This window comes from Cannabis sativa, chromosome 1 (genome assembly GCF_029168945.1).
Source record: "Cannabis sativa cultivar Pink pepper isolate KNU-18-1 chromosome 1, ASM2916894v1, whole genome shotgun sequence".
NCBI lineage: Eukaryota > Viridiplantae > Streptophyta > Magnoliopsida > Rosales > Cannabaceae > Cannabis > Cannabis sativa.
In genome coordinates this window covers 6,143,323-6,158,995 of record NC_083601.1, presented here as the reverse complement: position 1 = coordinate 6,158,995, position 15,673 = coordinate 6,143,323, and positions in this window count along the sequence as shown.

Sequence of the window (15,673 nt, the reverse complement as noted above, 5' to 3'; positions counted from 1 at the left end):
AAATCAATAGAAGAAAAATAAAATAACATAAATGTTAATAAATTATTACAAATAAACATTAATACTTTAATTATGTATTTTAAAACAGCTTGCACATCAATTAACAAAGAATTATAAAAAAGTAAGTACATATTAATTAATAATAATAAACAAACACTAATAACAATAGAGAAATGTAAAACTACAACAATAATAATTAGACTTCTAAGCCCAGTGACAATTACTTTGTAAAAAGAAATAAAAAAAGTCCAATGACAATTGGAAATTATTGACATATTTTAATTGAAATAAGAATGCAAGGGAAAAAATAGTGTAAACTGATTTTTTGTGTGGCATGTAAGGACAAAGCACTAAGGAATCTATACTAATAATATGATATATATACTACATATATTCACGCTTATTGCCCCTTCTCTTCAAAAAACAAAAAATGAAGTTAATATATATATTCATTTTGGGCTGCATCATATTTGACCCATTTGAATATGGGTTATTTACAAAGGGAAATGAAAGATAAGTTTTTATATATATAGCATAAAAACTTGATTGTACTAAATATGACATTTTTTAAAAAAAACTTAAAAATATGGGAAAAGTTTATTTTATTTAAAAAAAGAATGCCATAAAAATATTTAAAATTGTGTTTTTTTTTTTTTTTTAGAAATTGATGCAATACCAAAATAATTTTATCAAGGTAATAAATTAATAAACTAATTAATTCTATATATTAAAATGAACTAATTATTTCAATAAAGGTAGTAGAAAAAAATCAATTCATCAACACCATAATGAACAAAAAAAACACAGTATAAAAAATTATAATCTAAAAATGATATAAACTTTAAAAACCAGTTTCATCAACATTAAAAAAAAATTAATAATTTCATTAAAAGAAGCAGAAAAAAATAGTTTCATCAATAAAACAATGAAAAAAAATTATAATCTAAAAACGATACTAACTTTAAAAATCAGTTTCATCAATATTAAAAGAAACTAATTATTTCATTAAAAGAAGCACAAAAAAAAAAAAAAAATCAGTTTCATTAACAATGCAATGAAAAATACACAATGCCTAATAACTAAACTTTTAAAAACGATACTAAATTTAAAAACCAGTTTCAAACATATAAATTTTATATTAAAGAGATAAAAACGCAATAAAAACCATAAAAGAATAACAAAAAATAGTGGGAGAGAGAAACCAGTTATTAATAAAGCAACCAAAATAAAAATTAACTGATAAAACCAGTTTCTTGGAATTACCAAATAAAAAACTGAAAAATTAAAAATCAATTATGAACAATAATAATAATAAAAAAAATCAGTTACGAAAATAATAAAATAATAAATGTGTCAGAAACTGGTTATTTAAAATAAAGCAGAAATTTCTGTTCAAATATCAGACAATAATAAAACTAGTTTTATACAAACTAAAAAATATACAATAACATCATAAAAATAGAGCAACTCCATTACAGAACACTTAAAACCTGTGAAACCAGTTTTGACGCTGAAAAATCATAACAAAATATAAATGTTAAATAATAAAGCTAGCTGAAACCAGTTTCATCAAACAACCAAATAAAAAAACACACACACAAAAATACAAAAAAAAATACTAATCAAATAAAATCAAAACAACACACAATACATATCAATAATTTAAAACTAAATATAAGTGTAAGTTCTTAACCTAGAAACAAAATAATAACAAAGTAACTTAAAATTAAAAATATGCAATAACATAATAAAATAGAGCAACCCCATTGCAGAACTCTCAAAACATGTGAAACCAGTTTCGAACCTGTAAACCTGATGAAACCAGTTTCAACTCTATGAAAAATCATAGAACACCTTTTAAATCTAAAGAATTTTTAAACATAAGAGGCTAGGCCTGGTTCATTTTCTAAACAAATAAGTCACTAAAGATACAAACATATTCTACTATGTGGTACAGGCATAAGTAAATATATATAAGTCTTAAAAATAAACGGTTGTTTTACAGTTCATGGTACTCATGATATACTTTAACAGTTTGACTAGCTCAATCAATTACTTAATAAGTTAAAATAAATATTTTAAAATGAAAAAGATATTATGCACTCAAAAAATTTTGGAGTAAGAATTGAAATTCACTTAAGATTTTTCTAACTTTGTTTTAAAACTATCATTATAAGAAGATAATGTAAATTAATATGAGTTAACACAATGAAACTTTATCCTGGCGCCCACTTTACATTGGTCTAGAACTCTATAAAAGTCACTGCCACTAGATACATTTTGCCCGTTCACAGATGGAATTTGATATCACCTAATAAGAGTCTTCCATAATACACACTTCATCAGCTCCACTGAATGATGTAACTTTTGATTACAAGAATCTCTAAAAGAAAATCCAATTCAAAAAAGGAAAAAGAAAAAAAAAAAAAAAAAGATTGACTGCTTAGTCCCTATGAAACCAGTTTTGACTCTATGAAAAATCATAACAAAACCTGTGAAACCATAAAAATAAATTTGTAAACTCATACAATATGACAAAATTAAAATAAATAAAATATGACAAAATATATTTTTTTTTCCTCATATAAAAAATAAATAAAATATGATAAATTTAAAATAAATATATATATATTATAAAAAGAAAACACTAAGACATACCATAAAAAAAAAATTAAGAAGTAACTTATAAAATTAAACGATTGAAACAAGTAACCAGTTATATCAAACAATCAATTATAATAATAACAAAAACAAATAAATCTATAAAATCAGTTTCAACCCTATAAAAATCATAACAAAACATAAATAATAAATAGTAAAAATAGTTGAAACCAATTTCATTAGTGAAACAAATAAAAAAAAGCACACACACAACAAAATACTCACAAATATATAATAAAAACAAGGGAAAATTACACTCCACAACGTAATTGTTAAATTATTTATATACTTATCGCTGCAAATTTTATTCATGAAAATGTAGTTAGTGGTTTTGAAACGTGGTGTAACGATATTAAAAGTCCACGCTCCTTACTATTGATCAATCACGTTTATATATTTTTGCATCTTTTTAATTTTTTTAAAGTGATATACTATTAGCCATTCACTTTAATTTTTTTTAGGCATATTTTACTTTTTCTCTCTCTGTTTTTGTCTTCTTATAATAAATTTAGATGTAATTCTTTCTATTTCTCTCTCTCTCTCTCTCTCTCTCTCTCTCTCTCTCTCTCTCTCTCTCTCTCTCTCTCTCTCTCTCTCTCTCTCTCTCTCTCTCTCTCTCTCTCTCTCTCTTTTAAGAGGATTCACTTTCTTCTTTTTTGTTTTTTTCTTCTTCAAAGGTTTAAAGAAAAATTTGGCCGCACTATTTATCACTAGAGCTCAAGAATTATACTTTTACAATCTTATTTTTTTCAAAGTAATTATTTTTACATGTGAAAAATATATATATATTTTCACTGGTACCAAAAAATATAACTGAAATAAAAAGTGACTTTTAAATTTCTTTTCTATTTAGTTTACAAAATTTAATATGTCAATCAATTTTATTAGTTACTAAAAAATAGTTTGATATTTCATATTTAAAAAATTTTCTAGATTATATTATACCTAAGCTTATTTTATAACAATTTTATTAAATCTCTAAAATAACTTATAAAGAAACCACGTAATATCTTATAATTGAATACGACAACCAACATCATGCATTACACTAATTTTTGTATTTTCATATTTAAAAGTCACTAAAAGAATAAATCTATTTAATAAAACTATTTTAATTTTTTTTTATATATAAAGTAACGAAATGGTATTTTTTTTTTCTAAAAAATATATATTTATCACATATTAAAATAGTTATTTTATTATTTATATATGAAATATTATAATATTTATTGTAATAACCCTTAAAATTAGTTGGCATACTAGTTTTGTTCAAATTTAAAATTTAGTTACTTCTTTGTTAATAATTAATGAAAAAAAAAAAAGAAAAGTTACTTTTATATTTTTTTGTCATGGAAAAAATATATATGTTTCCTACAATTCAAAATATAGTTCAAAATTGCTAATAAGAAGCCTTAAGGTATCTTAAATAATAAAATAACATAATATAGCTTAAAAAATAAAAAAAAAATAAAATCATATTTTTAAAGTTAACTAATTAAAATAAGCAACTAAATATGTAAGAGAAAAAAATTATTTTGAAATATTTTTTTAATAAAAAGTAACTAATGGATATATTATTTACATCAAAAGAAACTAAAAGGTTATTTTTTTTTAAAACTTGCATAACACTGAAATTTCTCGAAGCGAGATTTTTTAATTTTTTTTTCATTTTCGGTAATTATTTTGAATCTCACAATCGAAGTTTTTGATCAAAGGCTTTGAGTAGCTTCAATGATGAGTTATCTCGGCACTTTCGATTAGCAACTGTAGAGTTTGTTTTGATTTTTGTTGATCGAAGCTTTTGTCAAGCTTTAATGGTGATTTTTATTTGCATATTCGATCGACATTTTTGCAGAGCTTCAATGGCACAAGTTGTGGAGGTTTGAATAGTCGAAGGTTTCTTTTTGATTTCTTTTGTTCTCAAATGGTTATATATGGTTCGGCAGTACGATATGCACGGGGTTGATCCTATTTTTTCTGGTTTGGTAGGAATTTTTTTCGTAAATCTCGGTAGAAATATACATATATAAGGTATTTATGTTTTATTCGGTAACTGTAATATTAATTTGTGAATTTGGTATATTAGTAAAAATTCCCCTAAAAACAATATACAATGTACAACAAAAATATAAAAGTGTGATACTGATTTTTATCTGTATAAAAACCAGTTTCAATTTTTGTCTATATAAATGAAAACAAAATATACAGATAAAAAACAACTTCACTTAAGTATAAAATAAATATAAAAAACCAGTTTCATTAAGCACTAGATCGGAGTCAAAGAGTTTTAACTCCTACACACCCTAAATGGAAAATGAACGAACGGCGAGGGAAGCTTCAAAAATCTTAGAGCTCGGGGTTTCAAACTTATTAGCGACCGCCGTTCGAGGAAGCCCGTCAGGCTTGGCTTGGTCATCGTGAAGATTATATATATATATATATAAATATATATATATTAAAAGAGAGAGAGAAACTTTGGGAAAGCACGGGGTTGGGTTTCGGAGATAATTTTCTTTATTTTATGTATGCAACCCTCGCAATGCAACCTGATCTTCAAAACCACCATACTCTGTTCACAAATACAAAATAAATAAAATTAATTTCAATTTTTTTTTAATGTGAGTAAAAAAGTCATGGGAACTCAGTGAAAGGAATATAAGAGTTCCAATCTAAATACACAGGAAATTTCATCAATGACTCTAATAATGGTGTGGCTCGTGTGATGTTTTATTACCTGTTTTGGCTTTTGAACTTCGGGAGGCTTCTTCTCCTCGGCGGGTTTCTTTTCCGCTGCCGGTTTAGCTTGTTCCGATTTCTTATCACCTCCGGCATCTTTCTTCGGCAAAGGAGAGACAAGCTCAACTTTCTTGTTGATTTTTTGCTCCACCATCGCCGACCAAAAATGGCTCATCGAAGCCTGGACAGGGGTGCCGCACAAATCAAGAGCGAGAGGGAGGTAGGGTACGGGAAAGAAAGAAAGAGATGGTAAATTTAAATATTAAATATGGAGTTTGAAAAATAAGTTTACATATGTATGGTATAGTAAATACCATAAAAAAGTCTAAAAATTAAAATATGCCATATAAAGTGGTCAAACCTAAATTTACCATATTTTTGTAATAAAATTTTAAAAAACTATATTTTGTGTAATTTTCACGTAAAAGGCAACATTTTATTTGTCAACCCATTCAAAATAATGACTAATTAATTTGGACTTCAGTGAGTCCAATAAAACATTTATGAGATATCAACTCCTTTAATTTTCGTTTCATTTTTTTTTTTTTTTTTTGAAAAAATTACATTTACACACTAAATTATGATCTAATTTACAGAAATGTCGTTGGTCATTATACTTTAAAAAATATAATGTAATTTCAAAAATATATATATAAATAACGAGACTAAGGTATTGAATTTCATGTTATAACACAAGCAAGAGTAAATTCCTTCTCTCTCTCAATTTATCTCAGCTTGAAGACTTTTTATTAGTCTATAGTTCTATTTATTGGTCACGTTACAACATTTCATATATAAGTTACTAATTAGTTACCTTTCATATATCTCATATATATAATATTGATATAATATTGTGAACTAGATTTATTTTTAAATACATTAATATACAAACTGATTAGTATACAAAATAAAAAATAATAATTACTAAACTTTTTAGAATAATATAATTTTGTTAATATAACCTTAATAATTTACAAATATTATTTTTTATTATTATTTAATATTAGTTTTCAAGATACTAAACATACTGTTAAAGTAATTGATTAGTTGATAATAGCATGCCTTAAAATTTCAATATTTTTTGTTGCCTTCATATCAAGATGTTCACAATTAACATTTTTTAAACTAATATGTTTACAATTATTAATGGTACTTATAATTTTCTTTTTATTTTCAAACTAAATATTGAATATATTCATGATATTAGTTTACAAAACTGATATACAAAAGAAGCATAGATCATACTAAATAATTAATACATAAAACATACTATTAGTTATGCTAATAAATCTATTAGTTTATTTTGACATATTGAAACAAATTTTATTTTTATTTTTGTATATTGAAACAACAATTTATTTCATTTCATATAGCCTACATATGTAAATAAACTTACTATTTATCATTTGTTGGGGAGGAACATTTTATTTTTGTAATAAGAGAGTAAACTATAATGAAACATAATGATATACACCAAGAAACTTATTAGTCTATTTTTCGTGTATATTGGAACAACAATTTATTTTTTATTTCAAACACAATGTGTGTCTATAAAATAACAAACTAATTAGTCTATTTTTTTTTTTTTTTTCAAGTTGAGACATCAAATCTGGTTGTATACAAAGCACATGACGGTAACATGTCTTATATAGTAAACCTAGATAACAATATATGCACTTGTCAAAAATTTGAATATGATTAAATTCCTTGCTCATAAATTTATTTGGTATATATGCCTATACTCATATATGCCAAATAAACTTATTATTTTATTTTGACATATTGAAATAAATTATTTTCATATACGATGTTTACATAGTAACTTCTTGTATAACCTATCATCATATTGTAACTTTAAAATAATTAATTGATGACTTAGAAGTCTACAAATTTAATTAAAATATTATGTGAATTTTTTTACTTGTAATTTATTAATTTTTTAAATAGTTTTGATATTTAAAGAAAAAAATAACATAAGTACTAATGATACCAATAAGGATTGATATACGTGGGCTAATTTTTGTCAGGTTTAATTTTTTTTTTATTTAAAAAAATAGTTTGGACATGATTTTTTTTTCAGGCATCTTTAATTTATTGTTTTGATTATTTAGGCTGAGGTGTCACGTTAATTGTTTCAATTATTTTAAATAACGTTATTATTGTAATTAATTTATAAATAACGTATATTAATGAAAAATTCCTTCTTTTTTTTTTTTTTGACTCATTTTGACAATTCATAAGTCCAAATTTTACATTTTATCTCTTATCAAACACACACAACATTGAGATTAACACTTATAAAATAGAGAACTAAATAAAATTGATAAAATATTACAAAATTAATTAAAAATTAATCTAAAATTAATACTAAAATTAATATTTATGCAAAACTAAATAAAAGTCACTAAAATAAATTAAAAATACTTGAGAACAAAGTTAATTTAATGCCCAAAAAGATATAAATAACTCTATTTTCATAGAGTTATCACAAGCCACGTACATCAAAGACTCCCCAGGACCCCAGCGTCACCTTTGAAGCTAAGTCAATAGAATGGAAGGTGCGATCTATCTCAGGCTACACAAGCGATATTCTGAAGACCTGTGGAATCGAACTTGGGCAATCATGCCAAGTTAGATCAGTACGAGAGGGTGAGTTCAATTGTTTCCCCCCTGCGCGCTTTTCAAGCAGTGTCCCAGGGACGAGTGGCGAGACTAGTACTAGTGGTTCAAGCGCATGGAGCCTTGAGCATATTAGTGCAGGAGCCACACTTCCTCTTCGAGACTACTTCAAGGACTACATAAATCACCTTGGAGTTGCCCCATTCCAGCTGACTCTCGACTCCTACAAGATTCTCGCTAGTTTGAAAGTCTTGTACAAAATTTTGAACTGGGGGTGTCCCACACCAGTAGAGATTGAGTATCTTTACTCGGTTAAGGCCATTTCGTCGAGGAAGAACGCCGCGGTGGGCTTCTACTACCTCGGTACTCATTCTAGCGAGCCTAAAATTATTGTGAACTTCCCAAATAAAGTATCCTTCAAGGATAACTTCTTCTGGACATCTGGCCTTTCCCCCATTGGCACGACCACCTTTCGTAAACTTCGTAAGTGATTGTATTCTTCTTGCTCATTATACCAATCCTTGTTTTCCAAGTTTCTGACTAATGTTTTGTTTGTTTTTACAACTCTCTTGATGAGGCCTACTCCTACCCCCAAGATGGTAAGTCGGCACATGCACCTGATAACTCTTCCTTACGGTCTTCGGTCATGCGAGTTCATTTTGAACGAGGTCAACCTGCGATCGTTGGGCCTTCTCGCTGACAAGGAATATACTTGTGATTTCAAGATTCCCAAGTATTCTTCTTGGCAGCAGATTATTGTTGCAAACAAGGATAAGGCCTAGGATCGCTTGGCTCAAGCACAATATCTTCAAAAACACTGCCCCTTGGGAAGCCGATGAAGGAGCATCTCGAGGTAATCAATGTGGTTGGTCTCCTACAGTACTTAGGGCCGATCGTATCACATTAGTCACCTTCCAAGACTCCCACTTTAATTTTTACATTTGGGATTCCCTTCTCGTAGACCGAATTGCTCATAAGTTTGACATCTGGTACCCTAGATTCCATGTCTAGATTAACTGTCACGAGTCGTATTATGTATAGCTGAGCAATACAGCACTGTGGAAGATAGGGCAGGTCATATAAGATGCGAGCTGGAATTTAGATCCAATCGAGCATTTTGATATATTCAAGATCACAGGCTGTAAGGATTTTAGTGGATATTATGGTCCTTCTACCCCTTCGTCTAGTGATAGCTCACCTTCTAGTGACTTTGGTAACTCCCTTAGGTGGAAAATTGTATGCCTCCTTTTTTCATCAGCCTTTTTTTAATAATTGTAACACTTTGTTTTGTTTTGCAGACATGGGAGGTTTTGAAGATATCATGGATCGAAAAGGGAAGAAGAGGGTAACCAACCCTGGGGTCCCTACAACTGCCGAAGTGGTTCCTCCCAAGAGAAAGGAAAACCACCGCCCACAAGAAGAAGTCACTGGCCGAGCCCATCTATCTCGATGTCTCTGATAACGAGATACAAGAACAAGTTCCTCCTCTAAATGTTTCCGACGCCAATGCTCCTCGTCCTAAGGCAACCCACGCTACTGCTTCCTCGTGCAAGGCCATTGAGACCTTATCGGCTGTAGCGGGAGAGGCTGGGTCTGAATTTGCCCAGGCGTATGGAGTTGCTTGCTGGCGCAAACTTCAAACTCTTCTTAACCCTGATTGGGATTTTCTCAATCTTGGGAGTCCAAAAGGGATGCTTTCGAGGAGCTTGGACTATAACTTCATGGTAAGTTGGCCTTATACTTATATTATTTTTTATACCTCTTTTATATTCATTTGTTTGTAATTCTCCAAGCTTCTTTCGCTTCTTTTGCTTCCAACTAACGACTCTCTGAGCGGCTCGATTACTTGATTTCTACCGGTTGACGTCCAACTTTACACGTGGTAGCTTGATATGGCAACTATAGTGGGTCGATACCTACTCATTTCGTAATTCTTTAACTTAATTGTTTTGACGGATTAACTGCCCCTTGTCTTCTTGTGACGTGCGCCCTCTCGAGGTTACTTAGGTGTCCCTTCCTCCTGTAGAGGAGGATTATAATCCCTGGTCGGTCGAGTTACTGAGCAGATCGAGGTGATCATGGGCATTGTCCTACCCCTTTACATATCGTTGAAAGTGTCCTCGCACTATGAGACCTTCTATCTCATCCTTCAACTGACGACACTCTTCCATGGTATTTCCAATATCCTCATGATATTCACACCGTTTTATCGGGTCCCTTTTACACCTTGCATGTCTCATAGCTTTTGGCTCGTTAAAAACGACTTCATGTGCATGTGTGAGGTAGATATTTTTCCGAGTTTTATTGAGCTCAGTATATTCAGCATAAAGGGGTATATATTTGTTGTACTTCTTATCCTTGGGTAGCCTTTTGGAATTGCCTTTCCTCTTTGATCCTGAGGCCTCCGATTCAAATTCTTCAACAAAATCATGCCCCGATTGTTTTTCGGGTTTCCTGACTTGATGCCCTATGAACTTGTTCTCCAACTCGTCCATTCGCAAATGGAGTAAATCCCTTTGTTTTGGACCAAGTCGTTGACGAAGATCAGGTTTTCTCAAGTTCAGATGTTCTCATAGATCATACCGGTCGTGACTGCTGTTGGACCTTGCTCTTCTTATATGCTGCACTATGCCTTTCTGATAATCGATGCGCCAAGCGTTCTCTCCTCTTCGCATTGATTGATTACGAGATACTGCATGCTTAGTGGTAGTCCTTGCCTTAATGATTCGATTCATCTCGTTCCCTCTATAAGGGTTTCCTTTCTTATGAACTTGGAGAGAGGGTTGGTGATTTCCGTCCAATTTTCCACATATCCCAGGCTACATTCCGAGATTTTCCTCAGTTTCCTCAGGTTGTATCTCTTGAGAATTTTGAGAATATCTCTGGGTTGTCTCCTGCCCCTTGGTTTGCGAGTTGCGAGGTTTTCCTTGTAAATCATTTCTTCCAAGGTCAGGTTGGTTTCGCGAACTATTCTCCTGCGCTGCCCTTATTGTGGCTATTTCACACTCTAATTCAGCATTACGCCGGTTTGCTTCCTCCAATCGACGCCTAAGATGGCGATTTTCTAACTCCACGATTGGTATGTACCTGGTTGGGTCGTAGGCGCCATCCTCGTCAACCTGGTTAGGAAGTGACCGACCGTTGTTTACCCAAGGTTCGTCAAGCTGGGGATCCCAATATTGGGTTTTCCCGGGGCTTGCAGTCTGCTCATGGGATGACTCAATAGATCCCTGAGGACTCAATGTTTCTTTTCCAGGGTGATGACTCATTCCTTTATGAGGATTATTTTCTTCAGCGTCATCCATTACTTTTATTTCAGGAGGCTTTTTTTGAATTTTTTCACAGAGGCTCTCAATGAAAGCACCAAACTGTTAACGCAGATTTTCGTTAACCAAATTCGAGCCTCACGGTGATAATCTCACACAGAAAAATAAAGCTATAAAAGTAAAAATATGAACACGTGGTTTTGCAGTTAAAATTCTACATAGTCCACGAGTCAATCTTATTCAGATTTCTGATTGTTTCTCAGGGCCTCTCTTCTATGAGTTTTTTCGTCCCCCTTTCTGCTCATGCTTACCACTATTTATAATTACATAGTGGGCAGTTAATTACAAAGTTGACTGTAATCTTTTTACAATGATTATCCCCTAGAATCATGGGATTTGATCACAAATCACGCTAAGTAAATACAATTTTTATTTAGAATTCACACAGCTGTGAATATCCTACTTTTATTAGGCCGAGATGAACACACATTAAAGATATACAGTAAGCCTTATCTCATGAGGATGCCTTGCTGAGTTAACTTTGATGGCGAGCCGAAGCTCATCATATATCTTCTCGAGGTTGATATTGCTTTTACTTTAATTCTGACAACTACAATTTTTGGTATCGAGATGATCTTTCTCGCATGTATTCTCTCTTACAGCGAGATGGATGCCTCTCTACCTATCACTTCGATTTACCCATATACTTATACTTAGTTTGTATACCGTGTACTATACGCTAAGTATTTTTGTTGTCATTGTATCTCATCCACGTGACAAGGTCAATGCCTCGGCTAGCACGCTCGCAGCTACATGGTTTCTCATCGAGGCACAAGTCAACAATTAGTATATTTTTATCTCGCATAAGACTGTTCAGCTAGTCGAGTTATAAACATACTCTGCATATTGTGCTTTTAATGAGTTATTCCACGTCAAGTGTAATTGGGATTACGTGTTTGAGTTCTTTATTCTTCCTAGCTTGACATGTGTCTTCCTCTGATGTGCTTGCTGAATTTCGAGTATAACAAGTATAAATATATAGCTTTAGTTGAGCATGAATGACATTTTATTGTTGTCCATTTGATTTTGTTTTAGGTTTAGATTTTACAATCGTATTTGAATACTTAGCTATATACATGTGGATCTTGAGTTTATCGGGTTTTTTTAAAAATATATATATGTTTACTCATTTGCTCAAAATAAATATACATAAAGACATATATTTTGTTGAGTCTATCATGGAGTACTAGGCGATTGATGAATGGCTTCAAGAGAAGAATGAGATTACAATGGCTGCAGTTCAAGTTTCAAAAAAAAAAGTCAGAAAATGGCGACTTGCATTGTGAAGAACAAGACCCATGTATTACCCTAGGAGGCTTGGGCTTGGACTGAATGCTTTTAATAAATAGCCTATGGGCTAATTGAGAAAAATAAAGATGGAAGCCCAACTGAGAAGAAAGCTGGCCCAAATCTAAGTATAATAAGTTATGATGTTGTAGATGATATTAAGATAGATTCGGAGAGCAAATGTTATTGCTTTGCTATAATATTATTTGGAAGCTATCATATTTCTTGTTTTTTATATTCTTTCTTTCATATGTCTAGTCATATGCCTGCTATTCTTTATAATTTTATTATCACCGGCTCGAGATAAGTATGCATAGTAAGTGTGTAGCATTATTATCTTTTAAATATGTTTCATGTTAATCTTCATTCTCCTCTTCTCTTTCTTTTATGTAAATTTTGAATTTGACCTTTCACTATTGATTTTCAAATAACTCCACACACTAATTAAAATTAGTTTATTTTGAATCATTTTAAATTATATGATTATTTATTGAATCTTTCTCAATTAAATTATAGAGCACCTAACATAAAACTAAGTATATGTGTCTTGCACGTAATTTTTTTCTAGTATATATATATATATTACAATGTACAATTTAAAATTCGATCCCAGAACTCTTCACACACCCTCCCATACCTGGCTTCTTGAACCTCAAGTAATTTTTTTTCATCATCAATTATACTTAATATTTGTAGTCATCTTCATTTTTTTTAACAATACACTTATTATTATATATACCTATTCTATATAAAATGTGGCTATGTAACATAATTTTTAGTTTTTTACATTAACTTCAACTGAATATACTATTAATTTTATAATATTTGTTATATATATTTAATTGAATATACTATTTTGAGAATTTTTTTTATTAATTTTATATTATTATTATACATATATTTAAACATAAAAAAAAATTGATGAATATATGATCAATTGTATTGCTCAACCAAACATTTACAAACACCAATTATTACTCAACTATGTATCATTAAAAATAGAGATATTTGCACAGAAATACGCGCATTTAAAAATAATTGTATGAATGCCCTCTTCTATATTAATGCCGTTTTTTTTAATAATTGTACACACGCATACCGATGTTCACCTTTCTTAGATTGAAGCAGCTTATTTCGTTTTTAATGCAAATTTCTTCTCCAACATTATCAACTCATGTGTTGTACTTGCTAGTTGTCCTACTCTCATTTGTAACCAAATAATTATGAAAAAAAAATTAAATAACAAAAGATTGATTTACCTTTTTTTCCTTAAAATAAATAAATAAAAAGTTTTTTCCTCATTTCTTTTTTATTTTTTTTCTTACTTAACTTTTATCAGTATTTTGAAATTTTAATAAAAAAAATTTTCAAACAGGCACATCAATTTTTTTTTATTATTACTTTTAATTAATTTATTACTTTAATATATGTGTAACTTTTAATACGAAAAGAATTCTCTCTCATTTTTTTCTTTTTATGTGTAAACAATTTTTTTTTAACCACAACGATAATTATTTAGTCTAAAAAATTACACTATTATAATATATTTTTTAAATTGATTATTTTAATATGTAAGAATCATATATTTATTTGTTGTCCCTAGAAATGATAACCAAAATCAGTATAGTAACATTTTAGTTTTTTTTAATCATTATGTAAATAATAGTAAAGCTTAAATAAAATTCAGTATTATCAAACAACTTCATAAGTTACTAAAAAAATACAATATAATAAAAAAAATATATAATAATTTATGATATTATTTGATATGTTGAATATTATTAAGTTTAAAGTTTTATTATTTTTTATTAACAAAAAATAAAAAAGAAACATTAAAGTTACTTTTAATATTAATCGTTATTTTTTGGAGACAAAAAAATATATTTTCTCACATATTAAAATAATTATTTTATTATTTATATATGTGTAAAATTTTAAAATAAATTTTTTAATGAAAAAGTAACCAATTAAATCTTATTTCCATTAAAAACAACTAAATGGTTTCTTTTTTCAAAACTCTCAAAACGTGAAAATACTTGAAAACGAGATTTTTTTAATTTTTTCCATTTTCGGTATTTGTTTTGAATTCTGGTATAGATGCTGATGTGACACATCGGTATTTGTGCAAATAATTTCCTTAAAGGTATTTTCATAAATAAAATCAATTTTTAGTATATTATTAAAAAAAACCCTTAAAAATATATATGTATATATATTGATACTTTACATAAATAAATTTAACTTTAAATTTAAAATACTTAAAATATTATAAATAGGTTTAACCATATTAAAAAAATTCTTAAAAATTAAAATCTCAAACCCCATTTTAAAAATTAAAAAAAATTATTACCTAATTAAAAAAAAAATAAACTAATTATACTTACATCGCAGATTAAACTAAACTTGACATTAATCTAGTATATATTTATTAGGGGTGTTCACGGATTGGTTTGGTTCGAATTTTCATAGTTTTTGAACTAAATCAGTATAACAGTTTTTTGAATATTAAAAATTAAACCAGACCAAAAAATTTCTCAAACCAAACCATTAAGAACGATTTGGTTTGGTTCGGAACCACAGTTTAAGTGAAATTTATGATTATTCATATTTTTTAAGTAATTGTACTATTTTTACTAAGTTTTTAATTTTATTTTTGAATATATATATATATTTAACATGATAAGTAATAGATCTATAACATATAAATAATGATATAAAAATATTCTCCAAAGTCAAACATAACATAAAAATTCAAAATTCATGCAATAAAAAACTTGACACGTAAAAAAGTTTAAAATTATACATATAGTCATACATAAAATATATATAATTAAATTAATTATTTATTATAAACAGTTTGGTCCGGTTTAACCGTTAACTATATATTACGAACCACAACTGAACTATTACGCTGTAAACGATCTAGATTGACCAAACTACCAAAAACAGTTTCTCCAGTTACGGTTTAAAGTGGTTCGGATTGTTGTGGTCCGGATTTAAACCGCGGTTTTCCGATTTATATCAACAACCCTATTTATATCTAT